At 45.3% G+C, this 22,551-nt stretch overlaps 1 protein-coding gene across 1 annotated transcript in view; it reads left to right on the top strand.

Moving 5' to 3' along the window:
• Positions 1–22,551, top strand: part of TIAM1 (TIAM Rac1 associated GEF 1) — a 569,717-nt gene that overhangs the window by 115,122 nt on the left and 432,044 nt on the right. Inside the window, exon 2 of the mRNA XM_040338862.1 lies at positions 8,525–8,566. The gene's annotated coding sequence lies outside the window, so the exon portion shown is untranslated. The remainder of the gene's footprint in view (positions 1–8,524; positions 8,567–22,551) is intronic.

The following is a 22,551-nucleotide window of genomic DNA, read 5'->3' as shown; positions in this document are numbered from 1 at the left end:
ACTCACCGGATCGATCCGTCCCAACCCGTCCCTCGCATGCGTCGTAATGATTCGACGCATGCGTGGATTTCCTTATATGACAGCGTCGCGCACGTCGCCGCATCATCATCGCGGCGACGGTGCGACACGTCACCGTGGTTGAATTCCGCGCAGATTTGGATCCGATGGTGAGTACATGCCAACGGATCCAAATCCGCCAGAGGATTTATCCGCGGATACGGTCCGGCGGACCGTATCCGCGGATCAATCCTATCGTGTGTACCAGGCCATAGAGTTTCAATTTGTATGCAATCAGGCAGTCCCTTGCAATACATGGTTTTGGTAAATCTAAAGGAAATCGGACAACTAAGGTTGTATTGTGGTGTCCCAGTACAGGTATTTGCTGTAGGCCCTGTCAGATTGAGGCCCTCGCCTTGTGGGGTCTCCCCTGCAGGGACTCAGCTAGTTATGATGTGATTTATACTGTTATGGTTGATAATACGTTTATTAGGTGTGTATAGCTTTAAGAAGTTAGGAGGATTAAATGCTAGATAAGACCTTATTGTGTTGTGTTATCCTACAAGTCAGTCTCTATGATCCACAGCTCTCAACCAATGGTTTCAGTCTAAACAGGCCCTTATAAGGGATTGTACTTCCTGTTTAAGCCAGTCTAATGCTTCCCTCAGTTCCTGGCAGAGCAGAGCAACACACAGTCAGAAAAGCAGTGCAGGCCTGAAGCCTCCAGGATAAAATACAGCAAAGAGTGGAGTATCCCTAAACATTACAGAACCAGTACTTCAGCTCATTTATCGGATCAATCCGTTATTCCGGCGAAAAGCCTCAAGTCTACAGACACTTCAGTAAGTGTAACTATTTTTCAGCCTAGTTAAGCATAGGCCCTGAATTACTATCCGGCTTTTGCAGCCGAGTATATACAGTATATGATCAACTAAGCTCAAGCATTATCAGCTGTGTGATCCAGAGACTGCCTGCAGAACATTTTGACACTCTGTTTAAAGCTGTGAAGATTTTGACACCTGCCTTCATGCCAGTAAAGCCTTTGTTGTTTTAACCCCCTGTTGTGGACTGTGTTATTACCATCCTAACTAGCGGGGATACGGAGGCCCCCGGAGCTGTAGTTTCCCGGGGTATACCAAGACTACAGTGGCGTCACGTGACAGAGAGGGTTAATACCATCTGGCCCTCACTAAGGGTTAATACCACCTGACCCTGGGCTCCTAGCCCCAAGAACCAAGTAGCTAACCATCAAGCGCATGTGTGTGGCCGTGGGACTCACCCTCCCCGGTCACCACAGTATAATGTGTATCGGGTCTTACTCTTGTTCTGATGACAACTGTAAAAATTTCGATTTTCTACAATTTCTTAACAATAGTCGGCCATGAGGGCAAACAGAATCTTTCCATTGGGGGCAATAGTTCTCCATGGGTGCAAACATTTGGAATGTTAAAGTCTTGCAGCTTTGAAGCTGCAAAAATATATAAAGGGAATGGGGAAATATAAGTGTAGCACTACCCCGGAAGAGCTGCTGGATTGTTTTGGGTGGCATGTTACCTCTATTTCCTCGTCGTCTAGGGTATCAGATGACAGTTGAGAAAAAGTTCAATGTCAACACTTATGCCGTACACACGATCATTTTTCGGCATGAAAAAAACGTAGAACAAACATTTTTTCCAACTTCATCATTAAAACGACGTTGCCCACACACTATCGTTTTTAAAAAATGCTCTAGCAAAGCGCGGTGACGTACAACACGTAGGACGGCACTATAAAGGGGAAGTTCCAATGCGGATGACGCCACCCTTGGGGCTGCTTTAGCTGATTTCCTGTTAGTAAAAGACGATTCGCGCTTTTCTGTCTGTTACAGCGTGATGAATGTGCTTACTCCATTACAAATGGTAGTTTTATCAGAACGAGCGCTCCCGTCTCATATCTTGCTTCTGAGCATGCGCGGGTTTTTAATGTTGTTTTAGCCCACACACGATCATTTTTTACAACCCGAAAAACGGCAGCGTTTAAAGCGAAAAAAAATGTTGTCGTTTTTCAGAACCCGAAAAATGATGTGAAGCCCACACACGATCATTTTAAATGAAATTTTTTAATAATCGCGTGTACGCGGCATTAGACTTCTTTTTCTTTGATTTATTTGCTGAACTTGGTAAAAGAATAAAATAAGTAGTTGAATAGGTGGAAGGGTAACAGGTAATGGGTTCAGGTGCACAACTTCTGTCCGGAAATACTCCTCCTTCCAGCAACACAGCTTTCGTCGCCACTCTAGCCAGAGTGGGTATTGCGCACCCGGATAGGCCTCTCTCACTAGCCTAGCAGCCGGGATGGCACACGGAAAATTTGGTCAAGTCTCTGCCACAGACCTTCCCACAGATGGAGGTATGCTCGGTCCAAAATCCTCTCAACACAGGATTCAGCACCCGGATCTCTCCCGATTTTAACTTCTTGTGAACTTAGAACTGACAGGCAACCATCATTCAGCCTTTCAGCAATGTTGTGTCCTTCGATGAAGTTCAAGGCCTCTCCTGAGATACCAGCCTCGTTGCTCAGTGCTCTCCAAGACAGGTTCTTCATCGAGTGGCTTCCTCCCTTCAGGACAGACAGCACTGGACCACTCTGCAAACGTAGATCCAGTCTGACTACCGGGCCTACTTAGTAGATCACAACCCTGGACCAACGTGATCCCGGGGCCAGGAACACTTGAACACGCACCCCCGGCCAGGAGGGCCACTCACGGGGGTGGTGGGACGACAGACCAAGGATCGACGACCCCGGTCCAATGGCGTCTGTCTCTTAACCACTTGACAACCAAGGACGTCCATGGACGTCCTAGACTTTGTGTAGTGACATCTGCATGATGCAGATATCACCGTCTTCAGCCACCGATTCTCTGCACGATAAGATCAAAGCGGCAGTTCCGTCACTTGATCGTTCTATAGGCAACGGGAGGGAACATCCCCCCCCTCTCACCGCCATCCGGTGCTTCTCCGGGCTCTCCCATGCCATCAGGGGCCCGGAGAGCGAATCAGCCGGCGCTGGCTGGGAAGCATAGAGATGACTGGTGACCAGATGGTAACCAGTCATCTCTATGACCGTCGGAGGTCCGGGCGCGAGGTTATGACATCACGCCCGGTAACCGGAAGTAAACAAAGCCGCAATCGCGGCTGTCGGCATGAGATCGGTGAATTTTTTTACACGATCTCATGCTTGTAAGCCTTTAGGAGAGATGTGGGGTCTTATTGACCCTACATCTCTCCATAAAGAGGACCTGTCACACTGATTCCTATTACAAGGGATGTTTACATGTGATCCAAAAAAATTTTTTTTAAAAAAAGTGTAAAAATAAAAAAATGAAGTAAAATTAAATGAAAAAAATAATTATTTTAAAACACCCCTGTCCCCGGTAGCTCGCGCTCAGAAGCGAACACGCATGCAAGTCCCGCCCACATATGTAAACGCCGTTTAAACCCCACATGTGAGGTATCGTCGCGTGCGTTAGAGCATGTGCAACAATTCTAGCACCAGACCTCCCCTGTAATATGAAAATAGTAACCTGTAAAAAAAAATAAAGCATCGCCTATGGAGATTTTTAGGTACCGAAGTTTGGCGCCATTCCATGAGTGTGCGCAATTTTAAAGCGTGACATGTTAGGTATCTATTTACTCAGCGTAACATCATCTTTCACATTATACAAAAAAATTGGGCTAACTTTACTGTTTTGTTATTTTCTAATTCATGAAACCGTTTTTTTTTTCCCCCAAAAAAGGCGTTTGAAAAATTATTGCGCATATACCGTGCAAGAAAAAAAGTTTCAATGACCGACATTTTATTCCCTAGGGTGTCTGCTAAAAAAAATATATAATGTTTGGGGGTTCTGATAAATTTTCTAGCAAAAAAATTGTGATTTTTACATGAAGGAGGGAATTGCCAAAATTGGCCCGGTGGTCATGTGGTTAAGTACTCCTCCCCAGCATGCATAGCGGGACGATCAACCCACACTGATTGGCTGCCGAAGGGGAACACCCAAAACACCTTGACTTGACTTCTGCCACCCTTGGCCTGGGGTGGTAACGGCACCCCAGACAACAATAGTGGTTACTCACAGTACAGCCATGGCTGGAACAGAGGCCCAAATTGTGATCTGGGTTAATACCGGCAGTTATAATAGGGATACAACTAAATAACTGTCACTTTTAAACTCCAGCCCCTTCTTGGGTCTGTTGGGTAACCATGCGTTTCTGAAGATCTTTTCCAGTGTAAGTACCTAAATCTGTCTTTATATTCCCTCCCCTTTATACCTGTACAGCAGCAGTCACCCAGGTAGTGTATACGGCCTGGCACAGTGCTGTTGTTCAATTACCTTGAATGTGATTTCAATATCCAGGAGAAATGGGCTTCCAGCTGCAATAGAAATAGGTCTACATTGGGCACCAGCTTTAATTTTGTGTGGGTTTCTCATTGCTCCTGGGATTTGTCCAGTCTGTGCAGTTCATGTTGGTTTTTGCTCTTTCTGTGTACATATACCTCTAGAAATGTCTTGGCGGTTTTTAGCTTCTGTTAGGCTAGGAAAGCGTCTGGTTGCTTTTAATTATGTTCCATTATGGAAACATGGCCAATAAAATCTAGGTCACTTGCTCACAGCTCAGGAGAAATGAAACTTGCCATGCATGAGCGCAGATTATCCAAAACATTGTCTTCTTGTTGTTTGTTCTGATAGTTGTTTTTTCCTCTGGAATGTTGCAATTTACACGCTCTCCCCTGGGCGTGATTTTTACCCCATGTTGCTTGTCAACGTCTCGCCATTCAGTGGAGACACTTGAGAGTCCCGGGGCAGGAGAGAGAATTTAGTGGAGCATTATAATGGCTTATTTCTTATGATTGTGCCACGATACTGTCCACTTCAGTTATGTGTCTTGTAATACCTTTTGATCACGTCTTAAATGCATTGCAATTACAATAAAAGAAAATCAATAGTAAGTGGCACCAATTTTTACTTAAAGGGGCGCTGATGTGGACTAATTATTTTCCTGACACAATTTCTCAGGGAGGAAACCCATTCTACCGCCTGTTTCAAATTACTATGCAATCTACAGACAAAAAGATTTCACATGCTCACCTTCCAACGTTCAACAGCCAAGAGAGAGCCTGAGCTATGGCCCCCACAGCTTTATTAAAAGCATAGAATCACAAAACATGCATTGATTGGTTCACATTATACAGACACACCCACTCTACCCTCCTCCCCTGTGTGGCTTGCCCTTGGCATGAAGCTTCTCATTGGTCAGTCCATATAAGGGATGGTTTCTTCTCACAAGTCCATTCCAGGGAAGCTGCACACACATCCTCTTTATAAGTCCACGTGACATAAAAGTTCATTGTCAGCTCAGCAAGTTTCCTCCACAAGCTTCACACAGGGGGGAAGGGGTGGTTTTCCTCTTACAACTGAGTCCATACAGAGCAAGGAACGAGAAGGGGGTTTTGGAATAAAAGCCATCTAGGAATGCAGTGGGGGGGAAGGGCTGAACACATTTGTAACATGAGGGAAAAATGGAGAGGAAATGGCTTCTGAACAAACAGCTCTCCTTTGTATCTCCACTTCAAATGGTAACTTTAAAAACCATCATATAGTATTCCTGATATAAGCTCTTTTAAGGAAAACAAACACTTATTGATCATACCCATACATACATACATATGCATAATGCGTATAAAAACAAACAGTATAAGGAATATAGGAAAGAGAAATATTTTAGTGATTCTAATCATAACATAAAATAAAATTTTCATTTTAGCACGTCCACCACAGCGCTGTCTGGATAAACCCTTAAATGTTGCCAGTTTTTGGATGGAGGTGGCTACGCAATGTAGGCAGGTGCAGTCTGTACCCCCCACTGCAGGTGACGCTCCACTGAAGCAGCAATACAGGAGGGGAAGGAAGTGTTTTAGAACTTGGTTTCTCTATTACTTCCTACGGTCACAAGGTGACAGCTCTTTGATTGGACGTTGGTGCCCCATGTGGCCTCAGCGGCCCTCTTGGGGCAGGCAGAGTCTATTTTAAGGCTTTATGCGAGTGGCTAGTGTAGAGACAGGTTTCCATCTGGAGGGACAGTACTTGGAGGAAGGAAAAGGTTCCAGAGCAGTAGGGACAGTGCAGGGACTGTCTATCTCGCTTTAGGAAGCCTCCCCTTTTGGTGTGGAATAGCCAGGCCGCATTCTGCTCCTCGCTGCAGATGCTGTGTGCATCTTACAGTCTACAGACTGCTGTTACAGTAGGACCTCCCTACAATTTATTGCTATCGCTTAAAGAGGAAGTAAACCCTGATGGGTTTTACTTCCTCTTTATCTCCCTGCCAAGGTAAAGCATAATGGGCTACTATGCATTGCATAGTAGCCCATTATGTGTCACTTACCTGAAACCAAAGCCGAAGCGATGTCCCCGATTTCCTCGCTGTCTGGAAGCGTCCATTCTTCACCCCTCTTCCTTCCGGGACCGCAAACTCTGGCTCTGTGACTGGCCGGAGTCACGTGACGTCACTCCCGAGCATGTACGCGGGAGCCGCCAGTCACGGCATGACCCCAGCTTGAAACTGCACAGCGTGCCTCTTCCTAGAGTGCGCATGCACCGAATACACCGGCGCATGCGCGTTGGACATTGCCTTACGGATAATTGTAAATATCTCCTAAACCGTGGAGGTCTAGCAGATATTTCCAGCACCTTCAGGTAAGCCTTAATCTAGGCTTACCTGTAGGTGAAATTGGTCTGTAAGGGTTTACAACCACTTTAACCTGGCCTCTGTGTGTTTAACTACCCGCCACACCACACTGCACCTGGCCTCTCCATGATGGGTGTTACTTTGAGAACCAAACTTTGGTGGCTTTCTGGAAAGACTAGGAAACCAACCTGACATGTTCACCTTTAAAAGGATTAGGATTATGGAGGCTGCTATTGCTGACATGGTTTTAAAGGAACATGCTTTAGGGATTTCTCCTTGATCCTTCAAAACTTAGTGAGTTTACTGTCTCCTGTTGGAGCATCCAGAGTTTGTTTAGATTCGTGGTTCTCAACCTCCGTCCTCAAGTCCCTCCAATGGGCCAGGTTTTGGGAACTTCCCTTAGGTAAAATAGCTCTTATTAATACCATTTGACATGTGCAATTCGTTTAGTTAAAAATGTGTTTTTTTTACAAATTTTTAATATCCGAAATGTAGAATTTCGAAATGTAGAATTTCTGAAATGTAGAATTTCCGAAATGTAGAATTTTCGAAATTTAGATGCGGCATTCGTTATTTATGATAATTTGTAACTTCAGATAAATTTGTATTTGTTACATTTACTAAGAGCCAAATTTGAAAGGAAATTCCAATACAGTAAAACCTTGGTTTGAGAGTAACTTGTTTTAGAGCGTTTTGCAAGACAGGCAAAATGTTTTAATACATTTTGCCTTGATATACAAACAATGTCTTCATATAAGAGTAGTGTCATGTCACAACTGAGTATAAAAGAGAAGAGAGGAGCCTCTAAGTGTAGCAATATGGTTACATTTAATGGAGGTACAACATTTAGAAAATTATTGCAACACTTATGCCCTGTACACACGGTCGGTTTGGTCCGATGAGAATGAACCGAAGTTCATTTTCATCGGACCAAACCGACCGTGTGTATAGGCTATCGGTCTGTTTTCCTTCGGTCCAAAATTTTAAAACATGCTTCAAAACCAAACCGATGGACCGCTGCCCCATCGGACCAAACCGATGGTTAGTACAGAAAAGCATCGGTTCAAAACCCGCGCATGCTCAGAATCAAGTCGACGCATGCTTGGAAGCATTGGAAGCATGTGTTTTACGTCACCGCGTTCTGACCCGATCGGATTTTGAACTGATAGTGTGTACGCACATCAGACCATCAGGCCACTTCAGCAGTGAACCGATGAAAACAGTCCGTCGGACCATTCTCATCGGTTTTGTCCGACCGTGTGTACGGGGCCTTAGTGGTGCCTCTCCTTTTTTTTACACTGTAAAAAAAATGCTTTAATATACAAGTGCTTTGGATTACAAGCATGTTTCTGGAACGAATTATGCTCGCAATCCAAGGTTTTACTGTACCTATAATTTAATAGTTATTAGTTATTTCGAATTTTACTGATTTTCTTTCTTTTTTTACAGTTTGTTTGAATTTTCAGATTTTCAAAAAATGCAAAATTTTTAAATTCCAAAAAATAGAAAATTCAGAAATTCAAGAATATGAAAAGTTCGATTTTTGAATTTCTGAATTTTTTGAAAAAAGCAAAAAAGAATAAAACAATTTTTTTTTCGGCAGTGCACATATCTAAATACCTTGGGCTAGATTCAGAAACGATTTAAGCGGGCGTATCCATAGATACGCCGCGTAAATTCAAAGCATTCACTTTAGTTTTCAGTTTTGATTGGTACATACCTTTTTCTAATAATTTCTATATTTCATAAGTGCTTTTTTTTTACCAAAGACACAAATTCTGTAATGTATTTTTTTTTTGTTTCAGGTGGTGTGCCAGTGATATCATCTAATGGAGTCCAAGCAGTGGGTATGTAACGTGCTTATCACATACAGTACATAGATCATTAAGCCTGTATCCAGCATTTCTGTCCCATTGCCAGTTTTTGGTCATTTCCCTGTAATGTCCTGGCTTTTTTCATCTTTCTTCTTTAACCTCATTAATATGTGCTAATATAATAAAAATCTGTCTGAGCCTGTTTGTGTTTTAAGCAGACTCGGAGCCCCGTCCCTTCCATTTCATGATCAAAGCTCAAGTTAAATGCAATTAATGATATTCATAAACTCGTGTTTTTTCAGCAGAGTTGAGTTTCAGTTCACTAACGAGATGCTAGCGGGGATAAGCATGGAGCTTTGTAAATATGTAGCCAAGTTGGAGGGTATCTAATACCTTTCAGTGCCGATGTTAAACTTTCTTGGCCGCTCTCCAGCATGTTGTAATGTCTCCGTGCAGTCAGGAGGCTTCGGAATATTATATGATAGTCTTTTTTTCCTGCCCGCACCATAATCTTTATTGGAGGGGGTTTCCACTGTTAATGATTGACGATCCGAGAACCTCCTGAATTATGACTTCATAGTTTGCAAGAGACAGCCGAATTACCCATTGTCTGTGTGTGTTGTGTGTGTGTGTGTATGTAATATATATATATATATATATAATGGGTCTCTGAAAACGAACAAGGACATAGTGTATGTTCACGGATTATGTACCATTTAAGTTGGTGTGTGTTTTTTATATATATATATATATATATTGTGGCAGCAAGCAGGTTAAATTCCCTGGTTGCAATGTATATATCACCTAGGTTCAGGCTTTATGCCAGTTTATACCTCTAGGGGGAGTGCTGGAAATCCTGCTGGGAGGACTTGATGAGCCCAGCTGTATCAGGTGGGCTCGTTAGGTCCTCTACAAAAACTCCCAGCAGGCTAATGGCCCGTACACACGATCCGAATATCGGACGAAAACGATCGTCCGATGAAGAATCGTACGATTTTCGGATCGTGGGTACACTACTTTCGAGAGCCGATCACGACAGTTCATCCGATATTATTCGATCGGACATGCCCGAAAATTTTCCTCGTACAATATCAGATCGTACGATTTTTGTTTAGTCAGTAAAGTTGTCGTCCGAAAATACAATACAAATACATTACAACACATGACATCACTTCCGATTATTTTTTTTGGTCGTACGAGAATTTTCGTGACTTTAATAACCTATTTCATTTTACTTGCGACTATTAAGCGAAAAAAGTTGTACGATCCGTCGTACGATATTCGGATCGTGTGTACGGGCCATAAGAGAGATGCTCCAACCTGGAACCAGACCTGTGTGAATAGTCTGTGGAGTGATCTTTGTGCGGTGAAACAAAGCCTGTGTGGCTACTACTACCACACCTTTAAACAGCAGGGATTTAGGGCTCTTTCACACAGGAGGCCCGTTCAGGTCCGCCTGCCAGTTTTTTAGGCGGACCTGAACGGGTGCTCCGTGCTCCTCTATGGAGCCGCGGATGTCAGCGGTGACATGCACGCTGACATCCGACCCGCTCAGATCCGCCAAAGTGTGACGGAGGAAAAACCTACTTTTCCATCCGTCTGGCGGATCGGATCGGGTGAACACGGACAGACGGTCCATGTTCATCCGATCCCCCCATAGGGGAGAGCGGAGAAAAGACAGGGCGGTCCCTGCACGGTGTGCAGGGACTGCCCTGTCATCCGCCGGCTCAGCGGGGATCAACGGATCGATCCCCGCTGAGCAAGCGGAGGTTCACGGGCGGATCATTACTGATTAGTTCCTCCCATCAGTGCTGCATATCAGTGCCACCTATAAGTTCCTCCTCCATCAGTGCCGCCTCATCCGCACACATCAGTAAAAGAGAAAAATTACTTATTTTACAACATTTTCGGACAGAAACTAAAACATATTTTTTTCAACATTTTCTGTCTTTTTTTGTTTGTAAACCCAGTGGTGATTAAATACCACCAAAAGTCTCTATTTGTGTGAATTTTTTTATTTGGGTACAGCGTTGCATGACTGCAATTGTCATTCTAAGACCCCTTTCACACTAAGGCCCCGTACACACGACCGAACATGTCTGCTGAAACTGGTCCGACGTGTGTACGGCCGACCGGACAATTTTCCGGCGGATCGGACAGTTTCCAGCGGACAAATGTTTCTTAGCATGCTAAGAAACATGTCCACGGGAAGCCTGTCCGTCGGACATGTTCGGTCGTCTGTACAGACTCCCCGGACATGTCCGATCGGCCGCGAAAGCCCTCGCATGCGTCGAAGTGATTCGATGCATGCGTGGAAGCATTGACCTTCTAGGGCCGCGCACGTCACCGCGTATCCTGTCCGAGGGGATTTCTGTTTGATGGTGTGTACAACCATCAGACAGAAATCTCCGAGCGGACTGTCCGCTCGTCTGTACAGGGCCTAAGGGCGTATTGCAGGCACTATGGCGTTAAAAATAGCGCCTGCAATCCGCCCTCAAACAGCTGCTCCATTGTCTCCAGTGTGAAAGCCCAGAGGACGGTAAAAAAAGTCCTGCTAGCCGCATCTTTGGAGCGGTGTGTTTACCGCTCCTGCCCATTGAAATCAATGGGACAGCGTGGCTATGCAGGCGGTTTTAACCCTTTTTCGCCACGCTAGCGGCTGAAATGTGCCACAAATCCGCCCATAGCGTCGGCGGTAAAAATATCGGTGTGAAAGGGTTCAAAGTGTGACAGCGCTGAAAGCTGAAAATTGTCCTGGGCAGGAAGGGGATGGAAGTGCCCGGTATTGAAGCGGTTAAAGTCTTCAGTAAAGTCCATTGTATTGTGGTGAAGTGATACTGAATGAAAAGAATCTGGTAGTTCCTGACGAAGCATATTTCTATCAGGCACTGATGTAGAAGGTGTATGATTCCTGGACACCGGGGTCTCACATAGACAATCGTGTGTTCTTTTACAGTGAGGGTTGTGGGCTCTGATGCATGGCCTCATCTGCAGGATGCTTGCTCTCGCTCAGAACATGTTCTTGGCAGTGATGCGGACTTAATGCGACAGCGTTCCCTGACAACACACTGATCTCGCTAATAATGCTGCGCCAGAGGCTTTAATACACAGCCGTAGAGGGACCCTTCTGATCTGTGCTGCTGACAATTCACCGGTGTGTTGTAACACAGTTTACTCTTTATATATTGTCTCTGAGCATCACCGCTGATTAGTGTTCTTTTATGTTCCACTTCCCCTAAAGAGATACCAGATGGAATATAGAGAGAGTGGCTATAGCCAAGCATGTAGTCATGTGACATGTGTAAGGGCTAGTAGAGATGGTCATCTGTGCATCCTGATGCTAGATTAGAGTTGCTGTTATTACAGATATACACTATGGGCTAGATTCACGTAGAATCGCGTAACTTTGTGCGGGCGTAACGTATCCTATTTACGTTACGCCTCCGCAACTTTTACAGGCAAGTGCCGTATTCTCAAAAAAAAGTTGCGGCGGCGTAGCGTAAATAGGCCGGCGTAAGCCCACCTAATTCAAATTGTGAAGAGGTGGGCGTGTGTTATGTAAAACAGGCTTGACCCGACGTGATTGACGTTTTTCCCGAACGGCGCATGCGCCGTCCGTGGAATTTCCCAGTGTGCATTGCTTCAAAGTACGCCGCAAGGACGTCATTGATTTCGACATGAACGTACATTACGTCCAGCCCCATTCACGGACGACTTAAGCAAACGACGTAACTTTTTCAAATTTCGACGCGGGAACGACGGCCATACTTAACATTGGTACGCCGCACTTACGCCACCATATAGCAGGGGTAACTATACGCCGGGAAAAGCCTAACGTAAACGGCGTAACTGTACTGCGTCGGTCCGGCATACGTTCGTGAATTTGCATATCTTGCTGATTTACATATTTCGACGCGTAAATCAGCATACACGACCCTAGCGGTCAGCGTAAAAATGCAGTTACGATCCGATGTGTAAGAGACTTATGCCTGTCGGATCTAATAGATATCTATGCGTAACTGATTCTAAGAATCAGGCGCATAGATACGACCGGCCGGACGCAGAGATACGACGGAGTATCTGGAGATACGCCGTCGTATCTCCTCTAAGAATCTGGCCCTAAATTACCAAAATTATTGGGACGCCTGCCTTTACACGCACATGAACTTTAATGGCATCCCAGTCTTGGTCCGTAGGGTTCAATATTGGGTTGGCCCGCTCTTTACAGCTATAACAGCTTCAACTCTTATGGGAAGGATGTCCACATGGTTTAGGTGTGTCTATGGGAATGTTTGACCATTCTTCCAGAAGCACAATTGTGAGGCCAGGCGCAGATGTGGACGAGAAGGCCTGGCTCACAGTCTCCACTGTAATTCCTCGCAAAGGTGTTCTATCGGGTTGAGGTGCAGGCCAGTCAAGTTCCTTTACCCCAAACTTGCTCATCCATGTCTTAATGTTTTTTTCACTGGTCCAAATAATTTGGTGGAAGGGGAATTATAATGTGTAAATGAAAATAGAGGTAGCTGCGCGCGATTATGGTATGCAATTCACGTAGAATCGCGTAACTTTGTGCTGGCGTAACGTATCCTATTTATGTTACGCCTCCGCAAGTTTTACAGGCAAGTGCCATATTCTCAAAAAAAAGTTGCGGCGGCGTAGCGTAAATAGGCCGGCGTAAGCCCGCCTAATTCAAATTGTGAAGAGGTGGGCGTGTGTTATGTAAAACAGGCTTGACCCGACGTGAAAGCCCCCCGCACGCGTATCGTCCCAAGGTACAGTCCTGTACCTTGGGACGATACACGTGCGGGGGGGTTTCTTTTTGATGTCAGGACAGCCACCTACCTGGTCTTTTATTGTTATGTGCTCATATTCCATGCACTAGGATATAGTGCCTCTTTTGTGAGTACCTCTATTTTTAATAAATATATTGTGATTTGGTTATCATACGGAGAGCACTATGTGTCTGCTTTACACTTTTTCATGCCACCTATCTACATGAGAGTATATCGGATGACCATCCGTCACTGAAAGTCTGTTTGGAGAAAAGGATCGACTGAGGAGGCACCGTTAACATCCTATATTACCCCCTCAATAGAGGGACAGCGCTTTTGACCTGCTGCTCACCCACAGGTCCATCTGTTAAGGTGAGCGGCTTGTACTTCTATCTAAGGATATTTGTCTATTGTGTATAAGGAGTTTTTATCCGATCACCTTATTGAGGTTTCAGAAGTCACCCTTATTTATCCTCTCTTCACCCTGACCGATCATCTGTTTTGGACTTTCATTATTCTGTTTGTAGCGCTGCACTGCTTTTTTTACATGCTCCCAATATTGTGGGAACAGTTTGGGAATGGCCCCTTACTGTTACAACGTGTCTCACAAAAGTGCTTCTGGAAGAATGGTCAAACATTCCCATAGACACTCTCCTAAACCTTGTGGACAGACTTCCCAGAAGAGTTGAAGCTGTTATAGCTGCAAAGGGTGGGCCAACTCAATATTGTACCCTACGGACTAAGACTGGGATGCCATTAAATTTCATGTGCGTGTAAAGGCAGGTGCCACAATACTTGAGTATTTTTCTTTGTATTGTTGGTTTGAAGTAAAATAGGTTCCAAAATGTGCTTTCTGGTGGAGTGTCTTGGGATAACCAGCTGCTCTTCTTTCTTCCCATCCTGGTGTAATGGGAACACCTCCTAGGCCTCGTGACTTTGTAGACCAGTAGCCAGATTCACTTAGAGTTACGCTGGCGTATCGGCGAATCTGTGCCGTCCTATATTTAAGTGTATTCTCAAATTGAGATACACTTAAATCTAGCTAAGATACGACCGCCGGCGCCGTCGTATCTTAGCTGTCTATTTACGCCGGCCGCTAGGGGCATGTACGCTGACTTACGCCTAGAATGCGTAAATCGGCAAAATACGCCTATTCACGAACGTACGCTTGCCCGTCACAGTAAAGATATGCCGTTTACGTAAGGCGTTTTCAGGCCTAAAGATATTCCACCAAAAAGATGGCGCAGCCAATGTTAAGTATGGACGTCGGAACCGCGTCTAATTTTTTAATTTTTACGTTGTTTGCGTAAGTCGTCTGTGAATGGGGCTGGGCGTAATTTACGTACACGTCGAAAGCAATGAGTCTTTGCGGCGTAATTTGGAGCATGCGCACTAGGATACGTCCACGGACGGCGCATGCGCCGTTCGTTCAAAACGTCAATCACGTCGGGTCACGATTCATTAGCATAAAACACGCCCACCTCATCACAATTTGAATTAGGCGCGCTTACGCCGGCACATTAACGCTACGCCGCCGTAACTTAGGACGCAAGTGCTTTGTGAATACAGCACTTGCCTCTCTAACTTACGGTGGCGTAGCGTATATGAGATACGCTACGCCTGCCTAACGTTAGGCACGTCTTTATGAATCCAGCTATAGGTATTCTAACCTTTTAATATAATGATGACCATGTAGGTAACAATTTGATGATCAATATGTATCTTTCCAAAATCTTTCCAAAATTGGTTACTCTTAGGCCGGGTACACACGGGCAAACATGTACGATGAAACCGGTCCGTCGGACCGTTTTCACCGTACATGTCTGCCCGGGGACTTCTGTACGATGGCTGTACTAACCATCGTACAGAAGTCCGCGCGTAAACAGGGTGTGCGTGTCCGCGCCGTCGCCGCGACGATGACGCGGCGACGTGGGCGGGCCTGCCTTTTAAATGCTTCCACGCATGCGTCAAAGTCATTCGACGCATGCGAGGGATGGCGGGCGCTCGGACATGTATGGTAGGTCTGTACAGACGACCATACATGTCCGAGCGGGCAGGATTCCAGCGGACGGTTTTAAAACAAGTCCAGGAATATTTGCCCGCTGGGAATGTTTGCTGGAATTCTGCCCGCTCGCGCCTACACGCGACCGAACATGTATGCTGAAACTGGTCCGCGGACCAGTTTCAGCATACATGTTCGGTCGTGTGTATGGGGCCTAAGTGTGTAGTCCAATCAATAACGGTTTCCAGTAAAGAGTAATGTTTGTGGAAAATACAATTAAAAACCATTTAAAAAAAAAAGCAAGCTTTTTTTTTATTTGCTGCATTGAAATGTCTTTCTTGAGCAATAGATGGTTTTAAAGAATTTAATTGAATCTGTGTTTGATTATTTTGTAATTGTTACATATGAGCAATAACGTTTTGTAGAACACGGAATGGCATTTCTGCAGACGTACTCGGAGTCCGCTACTGAATGTGATTGAATTTTGGATGAGATAAAATGTCAACTAAAGGTAAACTCAGCAGACTTCAACTCATGATTAAAATTTGAGTTGAAGCAATTCCAAACAAAATCAGAAATTTTAGGCAAAACGAAGGGATTAAAAAAATAAATTATGTACTAGTCCCCACCCCCCCATGTTCCCACCCCCAGGAGTGTCTTTTTTTGTAATGATGGCCAGTGCTATTGCTTGTCTTAACAGCACTGCCCATCATTACAAAATACGCCCCCTTCTGTAGGCATCTGCCCCTCACACGCGCCCATCATGAAGAAATCCGCCCCTTGCACGAGCATCAGGAGCGTGTGGCACAGTGTCGGTTATTGTGCGCAGGCGCTGTCTACAGCTGATCGTAAATTCCGATGTTCAGAGGATTTTGGCGGCTCCGTACTGCGCAAGCTATGTGCATGCGCAGTACAGGGCGGGCATTATTTGACAAGGGGCATTTCTCGACAGGACACTGGCACCTGGCTCAGCCTCTCACTGAGAGCCTGAGCCAATCACTCCCAACTCCTCCACAGCCCAGTGCGCCAATGAGTGAGGGGGGCAGAGCAGACAGCTGTGACTGACAGTACCTAGCTCTCTGCTCAGGGAGTTGTGAGAACTGAGTGATCAGCAGTGTTTGATCACTCGGTTCTAAGGTTAGAGCTGGTGGGGGACAGATGCAGCATCAGATCAATGCTGCATCCACCTAGGTAAAGCGGAGGTTCACCCTAAAACAATTATATACCATTACATCCAGCATACTTCCGACATCTACAGTATGCTGTTTTTTTTTTTTTTTGCCCTACATACCGTTTTATTGTTATTTTCCCCCCGGCTTCCGGGTTCTGGCTCCAGCGGGAGTGGGCGTTCCTATTTAGAGGTTAGATGATTGATGTCTGGTGAAAAACTTCCCCTGGCGCATAGGGCGCGTCACCAGTTTTCCATAAGTAGCCGACCTGCGAGTCGGCGCTATACGGCGCCTGCGCCCGCCGTTTAGAGCTGACTGCGCGGGCGCCATATAGAGATGCTGTCCGTTTTCGTCCGATCTCTCCATAGGAGACAGCGGCGCTCGACAAGCCCCTCCCCGCTCAGTGAGCGGAGAGGGACCTGTCATCCACCGGCTTAGCGTAGATCAACGGAGAGATCTCCCACTGAGCTGGCGGACTGCTGTAAGCGGATCCGCCCCGTGTGGAAGGGGCCTAAAAGAAAAATATGGGCCTTGAATAGGTAACACCATATGTGCCATCATCCTCACACATGCGGGATATATTGCGGTGATCAGCATGCTATGTGGGTGTTTTCTTGGCTGGGGCTCCGGAACAGACAACCATTTGGGGTCCCATCTTTCTCGATGCTAGCCAAGCACAGTGCTCTAGCCGACCTTTTATTTCTGTACCCAACTCCTGATGAATGGCAAATAGCCACGAAACGCGTCAAGATTCCATGGGGTGCTCATTCAAGTCTGGCTCATTACCTATTCACCAGCCCATATTTATCTTTTATACATTCAAAATTCATTGAGTACTATGTAAGTATAAATGTGTATGTGTACCTTTTTTTGTTTTTGTAGCAGCTCTGTTGCATATGGTGTACCAATGCCTGCCAATAGGAATTACCTTTTTGTAATACATTTTATCAATATACATTACCTCTCATGTGCTGCCAAGCTGACATATCTGTATCTATTATGTTCAAGCCATGTGTATATGTGTAAGCGTGTGTGTGTATATTGTAAGGGGTTAGCTTGGTAGCGGGGTGTGTGATCCCTTGGATGTTTTCACTACACACTGAATTTATACAGACAGGCAGTCGAAGACAGTTAAAAACAAAGATTTTGGTTTATTCTTCCATCTTGCTGGAAACAAGTGCAAGCATCCAAACAGCATAAACAAAATCAAACATAAAATAAACCCTGGCCACTTGGGGCGTCTATCTTCACCACACAGGAACCTATCTGTGGAGTCTGGCACAGCCTAGGGCTGGGCAGACACTGCTGGTCATACAGCAGAAAAACAATAGTCTTTTGATTTTTATCACACAGAAAAATCAATCCTCTCCTCACCTCCTCAGAAGACTTTCTGGCACTACTCTCCTTACTCACAAAGACTCAGGATGTAGCAATTCAGTGGTAATCATCTGGGCTACTTATAGAGGCCTTAATTGCCTCATTCTGAACAGCTGGAGTCTTCCAACGGCCTTTAGCCTTTTCTGGCTACATTTGCAGCCGACGCCTAATAACAATTGGTGTATTGTCTAAACAAGGCAGAAATGTATGTCCCGTCTGTGACAACACCCACAGATTTACCTGACTTCCTGTCACAATATATATATATATATGAAAGTACTTTTTTACTTGTCTCATACCATTGTTACAAATACTGTTTACTAACCTCTCTACCTCCACAAGTCAATTGCCTCATTCAAAGTCCTGCATTCCTTTCTTATTTACAAATTTTATAGTTGGCAACCCCAACAGGAAGTAAAGAGAAATATTCCCTTCCTGTCATCTCTAAGCAATATTTCAACATTTACAGACGTAAAAAAAAATATATATGTTATCAATTCCTACTCGTCCATATACTTTAACAGGGCTTCAAAGACTATCCTTTTGGTTGCTGGTCTAATAGCCAGCTTGAGAAATCTACTGTAATATACCCATTCTCAGTTCAGCCATCTCTCAACCCTCACTTGAACATGTCCTGATACAGGGAGAGATCAGTAAAGCATCAAAACGTTGGTATCTTTTTCTTGCAACAGATAAAAATGTACCTAGCCTTTCAACCATACATCTAGATTTCTCTTAAAGTGGATGTAAACCCTCCATACACCCAGTGAAGTGAACAGCCTCAGATGATAGACCGGGATGAAACCAATCTCCCTAAATTTACATTTATATACTGCTTAGAAATTTGAGATCCTATTAGATTTTTCTTTTCCTGGTTAACACAGAGAGTGATGTCTGGACATACAGCCAAGATAGCATTGCTGATTGGAGGAAAGGCACACACCCCCTCTCATCATAGGCAGAGACTCTCAGAGGTGTTTTGTAGTAGGACCTGCTCTCTGCAAATCTATTTTAGCAACTTCCCCAGACAAAATATTCAGGCTGCTTTTGTCTAAAAAGTCTGAGAATTTGTCAGTTAGTTGTCAGGCTGATAACAGAGGAACTGTTTAGGAGAGGGACTTAGCTCTTTGAAGAGAGATAATAAAATACTGCAGATATATGTGCTCAGCTCAAATTTCATGAATCGGGTTTACATCCACTTTAATTCTATTAGGCTTACCGTGGTCTTTTGGGGAACCTCCTCTTTCGGGCATATTGAATTTTAGAGAGCAGCCACCAAAATCTGGGTTCAGCAATCCAACAACATATCTTCTATTTTTCAGAAGTGTATTTTTTATTCTGATGTCAGTTCTCCCTCCGCAGGCTGTCTGTACATTGAGTGTGATGAGCATCCCTGCTGGCTAAATAAGTTTAGCCAGCTATATAGTCATACAGATGGAAGAGAATGTTTTCCTGCTAGCAGTAACTTAACCCTGTCCCCTGTGTATAATATGACTCTGTGTTGTAACAGCATGGACCCCATGGTAAAATAAAGAAAAAGGCCCAGATTCTCGTATCTGGGAGTAAAACTGTGCGGGCGTAACGTTTCTGGTTTACGTTACGCCGCCACAAGTTTTACAGGCAAGTGCTTTATGCACAAATAACTTGCCTGTAAAGTTGCGGCGGCGTAGCGTAAATCACCCGGCGCAAGCCCGCCTAATTCAAATTAGGCGGGTAGGGGGCGTATAGCATTTAAATTAGGCGCGTTCCCGCGCCGAACGTAATGCGCATGCGCCGTCCCTAAAATTTCCCGACATGCATTGCGCTAAATGACGTCGCAAGGACGTCATTGGTTTCGACGTGAACGTAAATGGCGTCCAGCCCCATTCACGGACAACTTGCGTAAACAACGTAAATTTTAAAATTTCGACGCGCGAACGACGGCCATACTTTACATTGGTTGCCCCTCATATAGCAGGGGCAACTTTACGCGTCGCAAATCTAACGTAAACGTTGTAACTTCACTGCGTCGACCGCGCGTACGTTTGGGAATTTGCGTATTTTGCTAATTTGCATACTCGACGGGGAAAACGACGGCAAAAAAAAAAATAGCATTTAAGATCCGACAGCGTAAGAGCCTTACGCCTGTCGGATCTAATGGATATCTATGCATAACTGATTCTAAGAATCAGTCGCATAGATACGACGGCCCAGATTAGGACTTACGACGGCGTGCATTGCGTTGCGCCGTCGTAAGCCCTTTGAGAATCTGGGCCAAAGTCTTTACAAGATGGGGCAAGGCTTCATTCTACACACTCTTGGTAAGTGTAGGAAATTGCTTGGAATTAATTTTCTGACGAATAAACACAAAATCAGCTTTCACAGCATTTTGAAACCGGATGTTTTATTCTGAAGGGTTTTGGATAGGTTGGGGAAGGTTCTGTTGTAGCTTTCACTTTTTTTGAATAATAATGCAACCATTTAAAATTGTTATTGCTATGGTCTTTCAGAGCACAGAGGGCACATGGTCCTATGGTCAAGTTCTACCCTACCCTTGGGCTCTCCCTTTGGGTAGACTTTGCCTTGGCAGGTCTCCCAAAGCATGAGTGTCACGTACCTGGTTGGAGGCCGAAATGCCGAGAGGGCTTCCCTTGTGGCTGAGTGCAGTACACCTCTGAGGTTGGGTACAGAGGGTGTAGTGCCTAGAGAAGCACAGGTTGCCAGATGGATCCAGGAGAGAAGAGCTGGCGAGTGCCTGAAGAATACTGGAGAATACAGGAAACACCGCTGGGCTGCAGTCTCTAGGAATCCTCTGTAACACTTGGCAAGGTGTGCACAAGGAGCAACAATGGAAGCCGGCTGGGGATCAAACACTGTGGATCCAAGCAGGAGATGCAGGTTGCAGGAACGGAGACAAGCCAAAGGTCTGGTATTGGAAAACAGGCAGGAACAGATAACTCAAGCAAAGTCCGTAAAACAAGCTGGGATCAGGTGCTGGAGAAGGTAACAAGTCAGTAAAGCAAGCCAGGGGGTCAAACCAGGAGAGCGGATCAGACAGGTCAGTAACAAGCCGGGGCACAACAGGAAATCCAAACAGCAGTAGTACAGAGGCTCAGGAAGGCTGACGACAATCCAGCAATTTGGATCAGACAGTGGCAGCCTTTTATAGGCCAGCAGGAGGATCCACCTGTCACATGATGTGCCTATGGCGCCCATTTCTTCTACTGGCAAGATTGCCAGTACTTCTTCTACGGCCATTTCCCTGACAATGAGGTTCCCCTGGTTTCAGATGGATAACCTAAGTACTATGTTCTCTCCCTTTCAGAGCAAGTCCAAGGACCTACACCAGTGATGGCAAACATTGGCACCCCTGATGTTTTGGAACTACATTTCCCATGATGCTCATTCACTCTGCATTGTAGTTGAGCATCATGCGAAATGTAGTTCCAAAACATCTGGGGTGCCAGGGTTCGCCATCACTGCCCCACACCCTATTAATCGTGGTATAGTAAGTGCATGTCCAAAAATGCGTAGGGTGCCAAAGGGCAAGACATTGGCTGGCTGTCTGGCTGGAGTCTTGTACCCTGGGAGGTTAGGACTAGAGTTCTTTCGCTTCAGAAGAGGACCACATATTGCACCCTGTATTTTTTTGTGTACTTTACTTTTCATGTGCTAACTTTTTTATTGCGATTTAGTGTGTGCTTTTCGTGTGTGCACCACAAAGCTTAAAGTGGAGTTCCACCCAAAAAAAAGGCATTACTGTCCATGAAATAAAAAAAAAAACATTTACTCACATCTTAATGCCTGTTATGCTATGTGGCCCCTTCAAATCTTCTTCCTCTTCATGGCTCCTTACGTCACTTCCCTCGGCGCCTCCGCTTGCTACTGCTCCTGGGAGATATGTGTCATCATTTCCCAGGATTCAGTGGGCAGCGCCGAGGGCTTCGTTGCCATCACAATGGGGCGTGCACTTCCAACGGCGCCACCCGTTGAGATGGCCACCTTGATTAGTTGACGTTGTCCTGTCGAGAAATGCTCCCTGACGAATAATGCCCGCCCGGGACTACGCATGCTGTGCAGCGCTTGCGCAGTACGGAGCCGCCGAACATTGGAGCCACTGTTCGGCGGCTTGCAGTTGCTCCATACTACGCAAGCGCTACGCATGTGCAGTACAGGGCGGCCATTTTTCGACAGGGGGCATTTCTCATCAGAAAAATGGCGCTGCAAAAATGACTCCATGCGCGAGATCGGGGAGAGAACGGGCACTGTATCCCAGAACAGGATGCTTGTGGGCTTCACATGCCCATAAGCAAAATGAAAACGGCCAAGAAAGGATTAACAAACTTTATTTAAAGTGGATGTAAACCCACTCTCATCCTTTCTAAACTACTGACATAGTGCTGATCTATAAGGATATAGATGCCTCCTGCATGTATCCTTACCTGTCAAATGTCTCCTCTCTGTCTGTTATAAGAACTGAAAAACTGCAGATTCTGTGGGTGGATCTGTTGTCTGGAGCTCGGTGGGTGGAGTCGTGATGTCAGTAGACTCCCCGCCCACCTCTACACTCCCCTTACACTAGATTCCGCTATGATCACTAACATCCAGTCAAAATCCAGAACCACATGACTTCAGAAAAGGAGTGGGGGTGGGAATTAAAAAATGATGCCTGTCTGAAGCTAGTGCATGAGATATGTAAATAAATGCGCGCAGCGGGGA

This window comes from Rana temporaria, chromosome 2 (assembly GCF_905171775.1).
Source record: "Rana temporaria chromosome 2, aRanTem1.1, whole genome shotgun sequence".
NCBI lineage: Eukaryota > Metazoa > Chordata > Amphibia > Anura > Ranidae > Rana > Rana temporaria.
The sequence above is the reverse complement of the archived record's forward strand: the minus strand, read 5'-3'. Positions and strand labels throughout refer to the sequence as shown.